Source organism: Silene latifolia, chromosome 3 (genome assembly GCF_048544455.1).
Source record: "Silene latifolia isolate original U9 population chromosome 3, ASM4854445v1, whole genome shotgun sequence".
Classification (NCBI taxonomy): domain Eukaryota; kingdom Viridiplantae; phylum Streptophyta; class Magnoliopsida; order Caryophyllales; family Caryophyllaceae; genus Silene; species Silene latifolia.
In genome coordinates, this window is record NC_133528.1 from 141,233,661 (window position 1) to 141,249,676 (window position 16,016).

Consider the following 16,016-nt stretch of genomic DNA (forward strand, 5'->3'; position numbering starts at 1 on the left):
TTGAATTTTTCGCCCTTGGTGGTCACTACTTCAACGGAGCCAAACTTGTTGACATTGGTGACGGTATATGGACCGGTCCACCGTGATCGTAACTTTCCCGGAAATAGCTTGTATCGGGAATTGAATAGCAAGACCTTGTCACCAATTTGAAATTCCTTGTTCAAGATCTTCTTATCATGCCATCTCTTTGTTCTCTCCTTGTAGAGACGAGAGCTCTCATAAGCTTGCAAACGGAATTCATCGAGCTCATTGAGTTGCAACAACCGCTTCTCTCCACTCAATTTTGGGTCCATGTTAAGCTCCTTAATGGCCCAAAAAGCCTTTTGTTCCATCTCAACGGGAAGATGACACGCCTTTCCATAGACCAACCTATATGGTGAGGTACCAATAGGTGTCTTAAACGCGGTACGGTAGGCCCATAAGGTATCATCGAGCTTCATACTGCAATCCTTTCGTGATTTTGCAACAACTTTCTCAAGTATGGACTTGATCTCACGGTTGGAAATCTCTACTTGGCCACTAGTTTGTGGATGATAAGCCAAGCCTCTTCTATGGTAGACTCCATATTTTTCCAACAAAGCATCAAGTTGTTTCTCACCGAAGTGAGTACCACGATCACTAATGATTGCTCTTGGAACACCAAACCTCGGAAATATGGTCTTCTTGAACAATTTAATTATGTTGCGAGCATCATTGGTAGGAGTAGCAATTGCCTCTACCCATTTAGAGACATGATCAACGGCAACCAAAATGTACCGATTCCCTTTTGAGGAAGGAAATGGTCCTTGATAATCTATGCCCCAAACATCGAATACCTCTACTTCCAAAATTCCATTGAGAGGCATCTCGTGTCTTCTTGATATGGAACCCGTCCTTTGGCAAGCATCACAAGCCATCACGAAATTTTTGGCATCTTGGAACATGGTTAGCCAATAGAAGCCGGATTGCAACACTTTTGCAACGGTCTTGGATGGTCCATGATGACCACCATAAGGAGAAGAATGGCATCCTTCTAGCACCCCCTTCACATCCCATTGTGGGACACATCTCCGGAATAGCCCATCGGAGCAATGTTTGAACAAATGTGGATCATCCCATAGGAAGAACTTGGCATCATGTAAGAACTTCTTCCTTTGTTGATATGAAAGGTTGGGTGGCAATTCTCTTCCAACTAGGTAGTTGGCAATGTCGGCATACCAAGGAGTATTGGCTTCCAACATCATTAGAACATCGTCGGCGAAGGAATCATCAATAGGTAACTCAATACCTCCATCTTTGAACTTCAAACGGGATAAGTGATCGGCAACAACATTTTCGGCCCCCTTCTTGTCTTTAATCTCAAGATCAAATTCTTGCAAAAGCAAGATCCATCTTATCAACCTTGGCTTAGCTTCTTGTTTGGCTAGGAGATGCTTCAAAGCGGCATGATCGGTATGAACAATGACTTTGGAACCAATCAAGTAAGAGCGGAATTTGTCTAAGGCATAGACAATGGCAAGTAGCACTTTCTCCGTCGTGGCATAATTGATTTGAGCCGCATCCAAGGTTTTGCTAGCATAGTAGATAGCATGGAGAACCTTGTCCATTCTTTGTCCTAGCACGGCACCTACCGCATAGTCACTTGCATCACACATGATTTCGAATGGTAAGTGCAAATCCGGTGATTGGATAATAGGTGCGGAAATCAAAGCCTTCTTGATCCTATTAAAAGACTCAAGACAATCATTAGTAAACACAAAGGGAGCATCTTTTAAAAGAAGCTCCGTAAGGGGTTTGGCAATCTTAGAAAAATCTTTAATAAAACGGCGGTAGAAACCCGCATGGCCTAAGAAACTCCTTACACTCTTCACATTTACCGGTGGGGGTAGTTGCTCAATAACTTGGACCTTAGCACGGTCCACTTCAATTCCTCTCTCCGAAACAATATGACCAAGCACCACTCCTTCATTTACCATGAAGTGGCACTTTTCCCAATTCAACACCAAATCAACTTCTTCACAACGCTTCAAAACTTTGGACAAGTTAGTCAAACAAGCATCAAAAGAAGAACCATAGACACTAAAATCATCCATAAACACCTCTATGATAGACTCAATGTAGTCGGAAAATATGCTTATCATGCAACGTTGGAAAGTGGCGGGGGCATTACAAAGACCAAAAGGCATTCTACGGTAGGCAATTGTACCATAGGGACATGTAAACGTGGTCTTCTCTTGGTCATCCGGGTGAATGGGTATTTGAAAGAACCCGGAATAACCATCTAGGTAGCAAAAGTATTTGTGACATGCCAACCTTTCCAAAATTTGGTCAATAAAAGGTAGTGGGTAGTGGTCTTTCTTAGTGGCTAGGTTTAACCTCCTATAGTCAATGCACATTCTCCAACCCGTCACAATTCTAGTTGGAATTAACTCATTTTTATCATTTTTGACTACGGTGGTTCCTCCTTTCTTAGGAACCACTTGGACCGGACTCACCCATTTAGAATTGGAAATCGCATAGATAATTCCCGCATATAACAATTTAAGCACTTCCTTTTTTACCACTTCTTGCATGTTAGGATTTTGTTGTCTTTGACCTTGGACACATGGTTTATGATCTTCCTCAAGATTGATTCGGTGCATGCAAAATTCGGGACTTATGCCTTTTAAATCGTCAAGTTTATAACCAATGGCTTTCTTGTGAGACCTCAAGACATGAAGCAATTTAGCCAATTGACTCTCATCTAATTTAGCACTAACGATTACCGGACACATCTCATCATTATCAAGAAAAGCATACCTCAAATTGGAAGGAAGGGGCTTAAGCTCGGGTTTTTGTACCTCAACATCTTGCGGTGTAGCAACCAAGCCTATAAAGTGTGAGCTCTCCTCCAATGATAGATCCTCTCCATCCAATTCTTACTCCAAAGCATCAATCTCCTCATTTCCAATCTCATCGTCACCTGCAAATGATTCTAAAACCAAGAGTGCCTCCAAGGGATCTTTAGACAAAGATCAAGGTGTAGAGTCTTCTATAACAATGTCAACAACATCCAAAATGTCAATAGAATAACAAGACTCTTCTACCATAGGACTCTTCATGGCACTATTCAAATTATATGTGACCTTATCAACACCCACTTCCAATATAATTTTACCGTTCTTGACATCAATCAATGCACCCGCGGTGTGTAAAAATGGTCTTCCCAAAATGATTGGGATTTGGGCATCTTCGGCCATGTCAAGAACAATAAAATCAAACGGAATGAAAAACTTACCAACCTTAACGGGAACATCCTCCAAAACTCCCAAAGGGCGTTTTATAGAACGGTCCGCCATTTGCAATGTGACACTAGTGCATTTTAAGACTCCCATATTAAGCTTAGCACAAATAGAGTAAGGTATTACACTCACACTAGCACCTAAATCGCATAAAGCTTTATCAATTTGGTAGGTACCAATTGTGCATGGAATAGAAAAGCTACCGGGATCTTTTAACTTAGGAGGGGACTTGTTTTGCAAAAGAGCACTCACCTCGGCGGTGAGAGCTATTGTTTCAACCTCATCAAAAGTCCTCTTCTTAGTTAAAATATCTTTCATGAACTTAGTGTAAGATGGAATTTGAGTGATTAATTCGGTAAAAGGAACGGTTACCTGTAAATTCTTCACAACTTCCATGAACTTACCGAATTGGGAATTCTTTTGATGTTTTGCCAACCTATGAGGAAATGGCACTTTGAATTTTTCCGGAATCTTTGCTGCAATATCTTTCTTTGGAGGAGCATCCTCCACTTCCTTTTCCTTCTCAACAACAACGAGTGGGTCATCCACTTTCTTGGGAATTTCTTCAACTTCCTTATCATTTGGAGAGACCTCCAACTCAACAAGTACCTCATCATCATCTTTGGGCATGGATGGCCCATCATATTTCGTACCACTTCTTAAGGAGATAGCATTAAGGGTAGCATGAGGTTGCTCACCTTGAGGGGGTAGTTGACCCGATTTCCTTGAAGAGCTAGATGAGGCCAATTGAGCCATTTGTTGCTCCAACATTTTGATTGCGGCATTTTGAGCTTGCTCATTCTTTTGGATTTGAGTCAACAATTCCTTTTGCATACGGATTATCAAGCCCTCAAGCTTACCCCCCCTCTTGGTTATTTTGTTGGGCATTTTGTTGTGGAGGTCGAGTGTGTTGGAAATTATTTTGTGGGGGCCTTTGTTGATTTTGATACCCCGGTGGAGGGATATATTTTTGTTGTTGAGGGACATAGGCATTTTGTTGTGGTGGGGGTTGTGGTTGAGGATTTAGCACATTGTTGCTTCTATAAGACATATTCGGGTGGAATTTTGAGTTTGGATTATATGTATTCGAGAACGTACCCGGTGGATAAACATTTTGTGCATTTTGTCTTAAAGCTAAAAAGGCATTTACCTCTTCAATGGGAGCTTGGCAATGAGCGGCATAATGACCCGCACCTCCGCAACCTTCACACACAACGATTTGGCTCGTTGAAGACATGGCATTGCCTTTTGAATGAAATCTCTAGCATCCCTCTCCGCCAATTGTTGTTGGAGCAAAGCAAATTGAGCTAGCAAAATAGAGTTGTTAGAGGATTCTTCTTTACCTTTAGATGACACAACTCGGGAATTGACATATTGGGCATCATGGATCGCCATAGATTCGATCGTGGAATGAGCAAGATCGGTGTCAATTTGATCAAACCGCCCATTGTTGGCGGAATCAAGAATCCTTCAGGACTCGGCACAACATCCATTGTAGAATGTTATTGCTAGGAACCAATCATCTAACCCATGATGTGGGCATTGCCTTTGAAGCTCTTTATACCTCTCCCAAGCCTCATATAAGCTCTCAAGAGCTTGTTGACAGAATCCGGTGATTTGGCTCCTCAAAGTTTGAGTTTTCTCCGGTGGAAAAAACTTTTGATAAAAAGCAAGAGCCAATGTTTCCCAATTGGTGATTCCCAAGGTAGTGCGGTCAAGGCTATTGATCCAAAGCTTGGCCTTGTCCTTCAAAGAGAAAGGGAAAAGTATTTCCCTTATTTGGGCTTGGGTGACGCCCGTTTGACGGATCATGGAGCAATAGTCACAAAAGTTTTGCACATGCAAATTGGGATCTTCCAAAGGACTTCCTCCAAATTGCTTTCTCTCCACAAGGCTAATGAAAGCCGGTTTGATCTCGAAGTCTGGCGCGGTGATTTGAGTGGTTGTGATTCCGGCCGGAAGTATGGCCGCGGTGGGCTTTGAGTGATCGGAAAGTCTCACCATCTTTTTGGTAGTAGATGGTGATGGTGGTGGAGATGATGAACTTGAAACCTCCTCCTCTTCAAGGGCTTCTAGATCGTCTAAGTAAGACTGTCTAGCACTTTCAACTTGTACGGGAGAAGTGGCTTCTTTCACTTCCCTCCAAAAAACGTCGTCTTCTCCTAAATGTTTTCTCGGGATCGGAATCCGGTGAAAGCAATTCTCCACTACGAGAGGACCTGGGCATAAGACAACAATTTCTAGAGAAGTGATGAGTAACGGTCTCAAGGAACAAGTGTTCCCCAAGACAAAGGAAAACAAGATAAAAATTGACAATTCAAAAAGCAATAAAACCGTTTCCCCGGCAACGGCGCCAAAATTTGATAGGCTTATCGCGTACCTATGCAAAGATAAATTCCCTAGATACAAATTAATGTAGTAATAGGGGTCGAACACAAGGAAACGGGAATTACGTCGTGAATTGCTATGGGTGGATTTTTTATCAAGGCCGATTACGATTTGGGTTTGGTTTGTTTGGTTTGATGATTAATGAAAATTGTAAAGTAAATAATATGATAAAAGATAGTCTAAAGGGTTCGGGTCACTCATGCAAAGGTAAACATATGAACATGATAAACTTATTACTAATAATCTTGTCAATTACTTAGGCTTAAAGATACCCACCTTACGACATTAGTATCAACCATAGACCGGGTCCTAGAAAAACTCTCGTCCATGACTAGGTCGTCCTACCACACATGCTTAGTCTAATTCAATTCCGTGCCTCTCGACTTTAGAACGAATAAACAAGTTTTAATCTACGACTACGGCCGATAATCAAAGATTAAGCGTAACAAAGCAAACATGTGATGGAAGCAATTGATCAATATTATTATGAACTTTATTTAATCATATTATATGTTTGATTTTGCATGGCTCCCCTAGCCTTTAGACTAGAGAATTTAGCTACTCATATTAAGATGTAAAATGTAAACTAAATTGTAAGTAATGTTGAACATGGTTATATGAATTATGCTAATTAGGTGATATAGCATACGAAAAGAATAAAGCTAAGTAAATATGAAATACTTGATTATAATAACTATGTGATAACTAAAGCAATGATGTAAATTGTAAACTTGTAATAAGAAATACCTTAATAAGGAAGACTTGTATGGAAGAACAAATAACTAAAACCAAAGGATTGAATAACAAATGCTTGAGAATCTCTTGAAATACAAATTGTTGAAAGATTAACTAAGGAATGCTTAAAGAACTTAAATTTGAAAACTAATGAGAGAAAACTTATAATGCTTGAGGCTTAATGTAGTAAACTTGGACGTAAAATGGGATGCCTAAAACCTAGGAATACCTCTCCTATTTATAGGAGAGGAGGAGAAAAACGTAAGCATCGATGGTCATGCAACCCCGATCGGGGTTAGGCGGCCCCGATCGGGGTCGTGTGATCCTCGGTCAATCCTCTTAATTCTTGATTAATTACGTGAGGAATCTCTATGCTTCATTTTTAATGCTCCTTAATCTCTCGGTAATGCTCTAAATTCCTAGCATCCTAAGCTCTCTTGGCATCCAATGCTTGTACCTTAATATGGACCTTCATTTTGGGCTTGACTTTGCATTTGGCATCATTTGTAATTCCTTACTTCAATCCACTAATCTTCATGCAAAACCCAAGAAATTTTCACACACTTAGTCCAATATTTGGTCTTGTTTAGCTTAGTGAACTTGGTGTACAAAATCATAGGAAAAAGTCTCTAAATGCTTAGATTCCTACAAAACCGTAACAAACACAACAATACACCTAGAACACAAAATTAGCTCAAAAATATACTAATTAAAGTATGATAATCAATAGAAACCGAGCTAAAATGAGGGGTAAAAGTATATATAAAATGAACATATCAACAATGTTATGCAAGCTTATGAACAGTTGGAAGCAATTAAACTTAACTATGTGTTCATTACTTTGCAGGCATGTATGATAGAGATTATGCAACTCAAAGGTGGGATTGACTATCCTATACCTCATATGCACAAATCAAAACTAGCAGCACAAGGTTTATTACCTGAATATCTAACTGCTAACACGGAACTGGTGAAAAGTTGCATAACATATGTTGTAACAAATCTTGGTCATGCAAGTAGTATTAGTGAACTGGTAGATGAAATTAATAGTGCAGAAAATGATTTGGAACTAACAGAGCATGCAGGTTGCAGTAATGACCCAACATGCCAAACTGAAGTTGTTGGTAACATTACTGTAAATGAAGGTGTCGTTAGTGCAGAACCAACAATGATAGACTGAAAGACAAAATACTCAGCTTTTTGAAGATAGGCAGATGAATGCATTTAGAGTAAACAGCAAGGAATGATAAATCAGAATCAGGCAAGTCAACTTTTTGAAGACAACAAACTGAATGCAATCAGAGTACAAGCATGTATAGCAGAAAAACAGATGTATGCAGACATGCAATTTATGTACCCTTTTGAACTTCGCACAAGTTTTTAAATCCTTTTGAGCAGTTGATGTAAACTGAAGTAGTTAAATGGCAAATGTGCTATGGCAGTAAAACTTCAACAGCATTGAGTTTCAAGTTAAGATAACCACAGATCACAATCCATGCATAGCCTGCATCACAATTTCTTATGGTGACGTAATGCATGGATTGTTATCATTTAGCTCTCAAATTATCATTGAGCATCGAAAAAAAGGAGTAATTCTAATCCATAACAGTTTATTAACATCATTAGTCCATTAAACCTAATTTAAAAGATAAAAACAATAAATCAGGAGAAGAATGAGTGATAAAATTAGACCTCCCATCGTATTTGCCTTCCAAATCAGGCAGGAACATACTCGAAAACTGAGAATCAGGGACAAACGTATCAAGTTCCCCATAGGTGTCAGGAACAACATCACAAGAGTCAAAAATGGGCTGACTGTAACCACCAACATCACAAAATCCTCATACATGACTTCATCTCCCTTCACACCCTCGTCATCTTCACTTTTAATGGCAAACATAGGATCAATTTTTGCCATCTCAGTCAAAATCAAACGAAAGTACTCCGGGCTTTCACGCCTTTCCCTCAAAATCTTCATCCTTCTTTCAACCTCAACCCTCATAAACTCCGCCATCACTTCCCTAGCTTTCTCATACTCAGTCTTCCTCTTCTGACCCCCACAATCATCATCAATCTCAACAACATCAACGGAGTTGTTGAACAAACAAGGACCGTCATCAAAATCATCATCAACATACCTCAGATCTGGAGCACAGTTGAAAAAAAAATCAAATTTATGGCGATTTAGATAAAAATCCATCGACATATTGAATTATTGAGAGATGATTTTAATTGTAGATCAGAAGGGAGGATAAAAGATGAGAAACGAAGGATTTTAATGGAGATTGACAGAGAAGTAGATAGAGAAAGGGAAAAGAGAGTGGCGGAAGAGAGAGAGAGGGTGAGATTAGGGCTTAAATATGGCGGGTACAATTAGGGTTAGGGATAAATGGGTTGGATTAGTTAATGGGTTAGTATTAGTGTTAATTGGGTGGGTTAATAAGGTGGGTTAGTGTTTGGGTTAGGAAAGAAAGTGTAGGTATAAATTGTAAAAATAAGAAAGAAGTAAGAATAGAATGGTAATTGTATAGATGGAAAAGTTACTAAAAAAGGAAAGGGAAACATTACCTGAATAATCCGTTTCAGGAAAGAGGGAACATTATAACGACTGGAAGGGAGTATAAACAAAGGAATTGGACACAGAGTATCTCACTCTCATATGCCGTCCCACTAAAATTTTCTTCCTGTAACACATAATCAGTTTGATAGAAAACATCACTATTTTTATTTCGAATGGATAACGTTATTTACGAAATAAATATAGTGATAAACGAAATAAAACACGTAAGTAATACACAAAATAAAATACAAAAGTGAAACAACGGTCTCAACTCTCAACTCAGCATTTCTTACAAGGTATTTGGATATTCAGGTTTATCTATTCTTTGGTTACAGCATACATCTTTATAAAAAAAAAGATGTTGTAATAAAGACAAAAGAGAATAGTAGAGAAAGGGTAGAGAGAAGAAAAGAGAGGGAGAACCGTATATTATTCCATTATGAGGGGGTATATATACACATACAATGAGGGTAGAGTTTCCATAAGATAATACAATCTAGAATATTCTAAGATATGGACATCCATATAATATTATACCATAATATTTCATAACACTCCCCCTTGGATATCCATCGCTGAAAAAGATGTCTCGTTAAAAACCTTCCTAGAAAACCCCGTGGGAAAAACACTAGTGAATGAAAAGAGTACACTAATCTTCAAACACGCATAACAAGCACGCATAACAAGCTACCTCGTTAAAACCTTTCCATGGAAAACCCAGTGGGACAAAACCATGGCTAAGGAAAAAGAGTACATCGCGTGCCACTCCCCCTGATGATTACATAACTTGATATATCTTGAAATAATCCATGCTTTGACATAACTTCTCAATTGTTGAAATATAATCCATCTTCGTTGTTAACTTGATATTTTCAATTAGTATAAATTCTTGATAACTTCAATCTTCATATTTCATCGAAACTCACAATCTGGATATGATCATTTCATAATAACTCTTGGATCTTCCTTTGAAATAAGACTTCCATAATTATGATGCAGTTTCTCCTTAATATATGATATAATATTATATGTCGAAAATAATTGTCATCTCAACAATGACATTCATGACTATAACAAATTAATTCGCTTATAGTGTTACCTCGTAAAAACCTTGCTAGGAAAAACCCGTTGGGATAAAAAACCTAGTCGAAGGGAAAAAGAGTGTAGCCATCATTCCTTCAATTTCTGTCTTAAAGAGAATCAATCGATAATTATTGAATAAATCATCCAATACCTTTGAGCGATTTTCTTTGCTAAACCACATATGTATGAATTGACTTTTTCATTGTAGACTTTGACTACATTTTTTCAATTATGGTACTTCTGAGCCATAAACTAATTCCACATGTTTAGTATGAAGCTCATTTAAATCTGAATTCTCATATGCTCAAACTTCAGGATGAGACAATAACTTTTCAAATAAACTCTATAGGAGTTTTGATGTTCCATTTTGGAACTAAGCACGATATCTTTCAATCATATTGTAGAGGTTTATATATTTAATCAAGAGTTTTCAATAACTCAATTGATCAACCATTAACAATTGATGATCATTTATAAGAGGCTCCTACAGGGAGTTATATATCTTCAAAGGAGTAAATCATAATATATTTCTCCTTTCCAACATTATCCATTCAAAATTATATTATGAAACATGTGCATGTAAATGATATGAAACTAAGTTCTAAATAACGTATTCTAATAACAATGCAATAATAATGTATATATTAAAACTAAGATGCAATGATGAACTTACTCTCTATATGCACACGATGATGACTCAAAATGTAAACTGATCAGTTTTCTATCCATTCATAATTTGGATTGACTTCAGGTCAATAACTGGATTTCTAGTCCATGAGCTCATTTATAATCATTGATTATATGTCGACAACCAAAATGGACTTAATTAAATTTACGATCCCCATTATAAAGTCCACAAAATATCGCGCGCAAATGTATGTAGGTTCCATAAATATATCGATATAATTTCATCACTTCTTGATGATATCAGTACTGTTTAATGATATCTGAATCTGAATATGTATGTGGTACCATTATATTCATTTATGCCATCTATTATCTTTCCGATATCGTGTCACTTCAGGGACACTTCAAATATAGCAATTATATGTCATACCAACTGCTTGAACTTGCTATTTCACATTTATTCATTGGAACCATCAATTCATCTTGACTTTTCTTATACTACACTTTATGTGTACTTGTATTATTCTGGTAAAACATTTTGTTATATCAAATTCAAAAACCTCTACTCAATGAATTTAATGTATAACATTTCTCTGAACTTCTGGTTCAGTATGGGATCATATTTGTTTTTACCAGCTTTTAACTCACTTTTCTCCCCCTAAGGTGGTAAAAACTATAACCAATGTATAGTCTAAATATTTATCATAACCACCTTAGACATCAATTTCTCATATCATCAATGAAAAATTATATAGGCATCTTTGTACAATAACAAAAAAATTCTGGAAGAAATGTGTAATGCAGTTGGATTTTTAATATGCTGATTCACAATGCCCAGCTTAAGAGATCAACGATTTTATATAAAAATCTGAATGTGATTTGTAATCACAGGAACTACTCAGAAAAATCTTTATGTGAATACAAGTCACACAATATAGTGTCAATCCATACACGAACATTCAAGTTCTTTATTCAATATCGAGTAGTTTAGATCTCCAACATCTTATATACTTAATCTCACTGTAGTGTCTTGCCTTTAATAAAATTTCTACACGAGAGAATTTCAACACTTATCTTTTCTTAAAAATAAACTCAAGGTTTATCAAAATGGGTATAGTAAGAACCCGGATGGCTTTAATTTGTCACATCTGAATCATTTCATGTCAACTTTCTTAATTTGCCAAAAATACACGGCAAACTTTAATAAAAATTGGATGTATCTCAATAATTTCACTTACCACATGCCATATTTTTGTTGACTATATTCATCACACTAATCTTATGGTTAGTAATACTTTATACAACCGGATAAATGATGTGACCTATGACACAATATGTGTCTCATATATGTAGGCAAGACTCGTCAATATTCCAATAAAGAATATATTACTCTTTGAGTATTTTTATATGACCTTTCATGAAATATTCACTTTCATGAGATATTTTCATTTCTTTCAATGAACAAATTTGGCTCTATAAGGCCACATCATTAAGCTCAATTAAGGCTTCTTTACTTGGCTCATCAAATGCCACATTATTATGCTCAATTAGGGCCGCAATATTAGGCTTATCATAACGCCATATTCTTGATCTGTGTTACAGACAGAGCCTTTATGAGATGTCACATTCAACTTCAAAGAATGGATCAAACTTCATATCTCATTATACTGTTCAACTTCAGGTGAACAAGAATAAATTCGCAAATAAATTTGCCTTTTATAAAGACCGCTTTAAATTGAACGGCGGTTCATATACTCATAGACGTGGACTTCTGGCCACTTATACTTATACAATATGAATATATTGTACTGATGAGACGGTGTTAAATACTTACACACCCTTAAAACTTTGAACTTCAGGTCAAAGTTGTTATATGGACATATCTTATCATCTTTGTAAAATAAATCTGTTGGAACTTTAAGTCCAAATATTATATGATATGTCTCTTTTCAAACTTTCTTGACCACAAATATGGAACTTTCTTATAATCTATAAAAGATTGGTACAGTTTTGTAAAGCCGTAATGCAAATTAAACATACATGTTATCTTTTTTACTTGGTAATATTAAAAGAAATAGACGGCCGAAAATTGAAAGCAATCAATAACATGATTTTACCAAGTCCACAGACTAAAATAATGGAGTTATTTCATAACTCATAAGTAATTAACTAATTCCTGCTACTTCTTATTGCTACGCCATTATCAATGAATTCTCACGCTAACATGCACAAAAGAGTTAGAAATTTCCGTAGTGAACAATTCATTAATTAAAACAAACCTAAACAAATTGCCATGCCTATATATATATGACGCCATCATATCAAAGTAATTATAGTCCACCCACTATATTTTGTTCCTAAATTACCCATCATTGATTGGCGCGTAGGAAATACAGCATTTGAGGTCAAGCGCATTGACAGGGGAGTGTCATGGATCGATCCCCACAATGGCTGCGATTGTGAGGGTTTAAATACCGTAATCCTTGGACACGCCCCGAAATCCGGATTAGTCGGCCAATGTGATTCGGATTACCGGATGGTTTAGACCAAAAAAAATATATTGTTCCTAAATTAATTAACAATTAAGAATAAAGATGGGAATAGTATTGACTCTATGGCACCTACGCGCTTACTTTCTCGTCATGATCGGACTGATCTTAATTCTTAACATAAGATATTTGAAGTCTAGGACACATGTTGTTGGAAATAGGGGCTTTGTAAGGCTTCTCTCTTTTTTCCAATTGTCCCACATTGGTGAGGAAAAGAGAGTTTCATGTGTTTATATATGTCCTCTTACCTTACACTATCACTAGTGGGTCAAGGAGGCTTTTGTGGAAGCTCATGCGAGGTCTTAATCGAGCTCAATTTCCAAGACGACGCCCGGCCCGCCCGGCCGGCCTACCGGCCGGATCCGTGATTCGGGATTCGGGATTCGGATTTGGCAAATCGCGGCGGGCTGTGCCTATCTTTTTGGACCGGTCCGAGTTGAGTTTATATTCTGTTTTTACAAAAGCACTAGATCAATTCCCGATTTGTTGAGTGGAGAGTAATGCTCAAGAAGAAGCAGTCATTTCTTTGGTGTATAGGGCCACGTTTTTCTTTGAAACTAATCGCCTATCTTTGCTATAAAAAGACCTCCTCTTGATCATTTATTCATTCAATATATACAACTCTCTTCTCCCTCTTATTCCTTTTGTTCTATAATTTTCTTAGTAATCGTTTATAATCGTTCCAAGTCTCTCTCGTCACGAGTGGGCGTGACGAGGAGGTCTGTAGTGTGATCCTTGGGGAACTAGGCACTAGCCGATCGCCACCACGGTCATCCGGAGAAATAGTTTTCAAGGCGGTGGCTTCTTACCACGACACTACTTACGGGGTTTATTTTTCTAATCGCTTATAATTCGTCTTCAACTGGTATTTCTATTCTCCTTCTGTTTCTGCATCTTTCGAATAACAATTTGAAAACTATTTGTTACTGCAACATGTCTGTTATCTCGAAAATTGTTCCTGATATGTCGAAACTAGAGTCGTTGGATGGTCACAATTATAAGCGTTGGTCCCGTAAATTGTTGATGTATTTTGAGCGTTAGAAATTGATTACGTTTTTTTTTTAGTGACCCGCCTAAGCCTATCACCCCTATCGATCCGAGAAAACCCCTCCTCCCTCTAAAGATGTTAAGTCCAATGAAGAGGATATTGCAAAATTTGTAAAGGACAACAAAGCGCTAGGTGTCACATTCGAATAATATGACAAACACCTTGTTCGATTTATTTCTTTGTGAATAAATCGGCTAAGTTTATTTGGGAGGCTTTAGAAACCAAGTATGGGGCTGATGATGCGGGGAAAAAGAAGTATGTTGTGGAAAAATGGTTGGGATTTCAAATGGTCGACGGAAATCTATCATGGATCAAGTCCATGTCTATGAAAACTTATGTGCTGATGTTGTGAATGAGGGCATGAAACTTGATGATATCTTTGTAGCTAATGTTCTGCTAGAGAATTTCCCTCCCTCCTGGTCTGATTACCGAAACCAACTTAAGCACAAAAAGAAAGACTTGTCCCTTAAGGAACTTATAGGACATATGAGGACCGAGGAGGCTAATCGCCTTAAAGACCTTCCTGCTAGCTAGTCAATGTGATGTTCCATTTCTGTTGTTCTTCTTTGTTAAAGCTAAACGGTTGAGTCGGTGGTCCGTCTTATCTTTGAGAAATATAAGGGTAAGGGTAAGGCCAAGGTTGGTCAGGGTAAGAACCAGGGTCCTGCTAAGAAGAATGGTCGTGGAAGCATACCAAACCGGTTCCTAAGATTGAGAGAAAAGCTGCTAAGGGTCCTATTATACGCTATGTTTGCGGAAAACCGGGCACAAAGCCTACCAATGTTCGAGAAGAAATCTCTTTGAGGCCAATGTTCTTTGTGGATGATGATGTTATTGCGGTTTGTGGTTGTGGAAGCTAATCGGTGGGTAACGTTCTTTGAATGGGTCTTGAATCTTTGGAGCTTCGAGATACCTCTGTCTTTGATAGGGTTTATTTCTTGAGTTCGAGGAAGTTCTTGATGGGGAATGCGTCTACATGGGTAATTCTTCATCCGCAAAGATCTGTGCAAAGGCAAGATCTTTCTCAAACTCACCTCGGGGAAAACACTTGCTCTCGGTAATGTTTTATTTGTACCCTCATTGCGTCGAAACCTTGTGTCTGGTGCCTTATTAAACAAAGCTGGTTTAAAACTTGTTTTTGAGGCTGACAAGGTGGTAATGTCGCGTAATGGGAAATTTGTGGGCAAGGGTTATCTTTCTGGGGGTCTTTTTGTATTGAACTCGATTCTACGCTATTAATAATATTGCATCTTCTTCGCTTATATCGCCGAGTCTATTGATGTTTGGCATGGTAGGTTAGGTCATGTGAATGTGGATTATATTAAAAAACTTAGAACTATGAGTTTAATTCCGAGTTTGACGAGTCAAGAATTCTCTAAATGTGTTAGCTGTGTTGAGGCTAAGTTTACAAAGAAACCTAGTAAACCTGTGACTACTAGGAACACGAGTCTTCTTGAGTTAATTCACACCGACCTAGCTGACTTCAAAAATGTTGCAAGTAGAGGTGGCAAGAATTATTATGTTACGTTTATAGATGACTGTTCTAGATACACCCGTGTCTATTTGCTTAAGACTAAAGATGAAGCTGAACACTCTTTTATAAACTTTAAGAATGAAGTTGAGAACCAACTTGACAGAAAAATTAAAAGGGTAAGGTCTGATAGAGGTGGTGAGTATAAATTGAGTTATCTAGTGACTTTGTGTCGCAAACGGTTTAATACATGAGACTAGTCCACCTTATTTACCCCAATCCAATGGTGTAGCTG

General features: G+C 37.7%; 1 non-coding gene across 1 annotated transcript; it reads left to right on the forward strand.

Moving 5' to 3' along the window:
• The first annotated feature begins 4,785 nt into the window (after positions 1-4,785).
• LOC141650810 (small nucleolar RNA R71) lies at positions 4,786-4,892 on the forward strand. The gene has a single exon (XR_012546824.1). It is a non-coding gene; the product is annotated as a small nucleolar RNA R71 (small nucleolar RNA).
• The last annotated feature ends 11,124 nt before the right edge of the window (positions 4,893-16,016 follow it).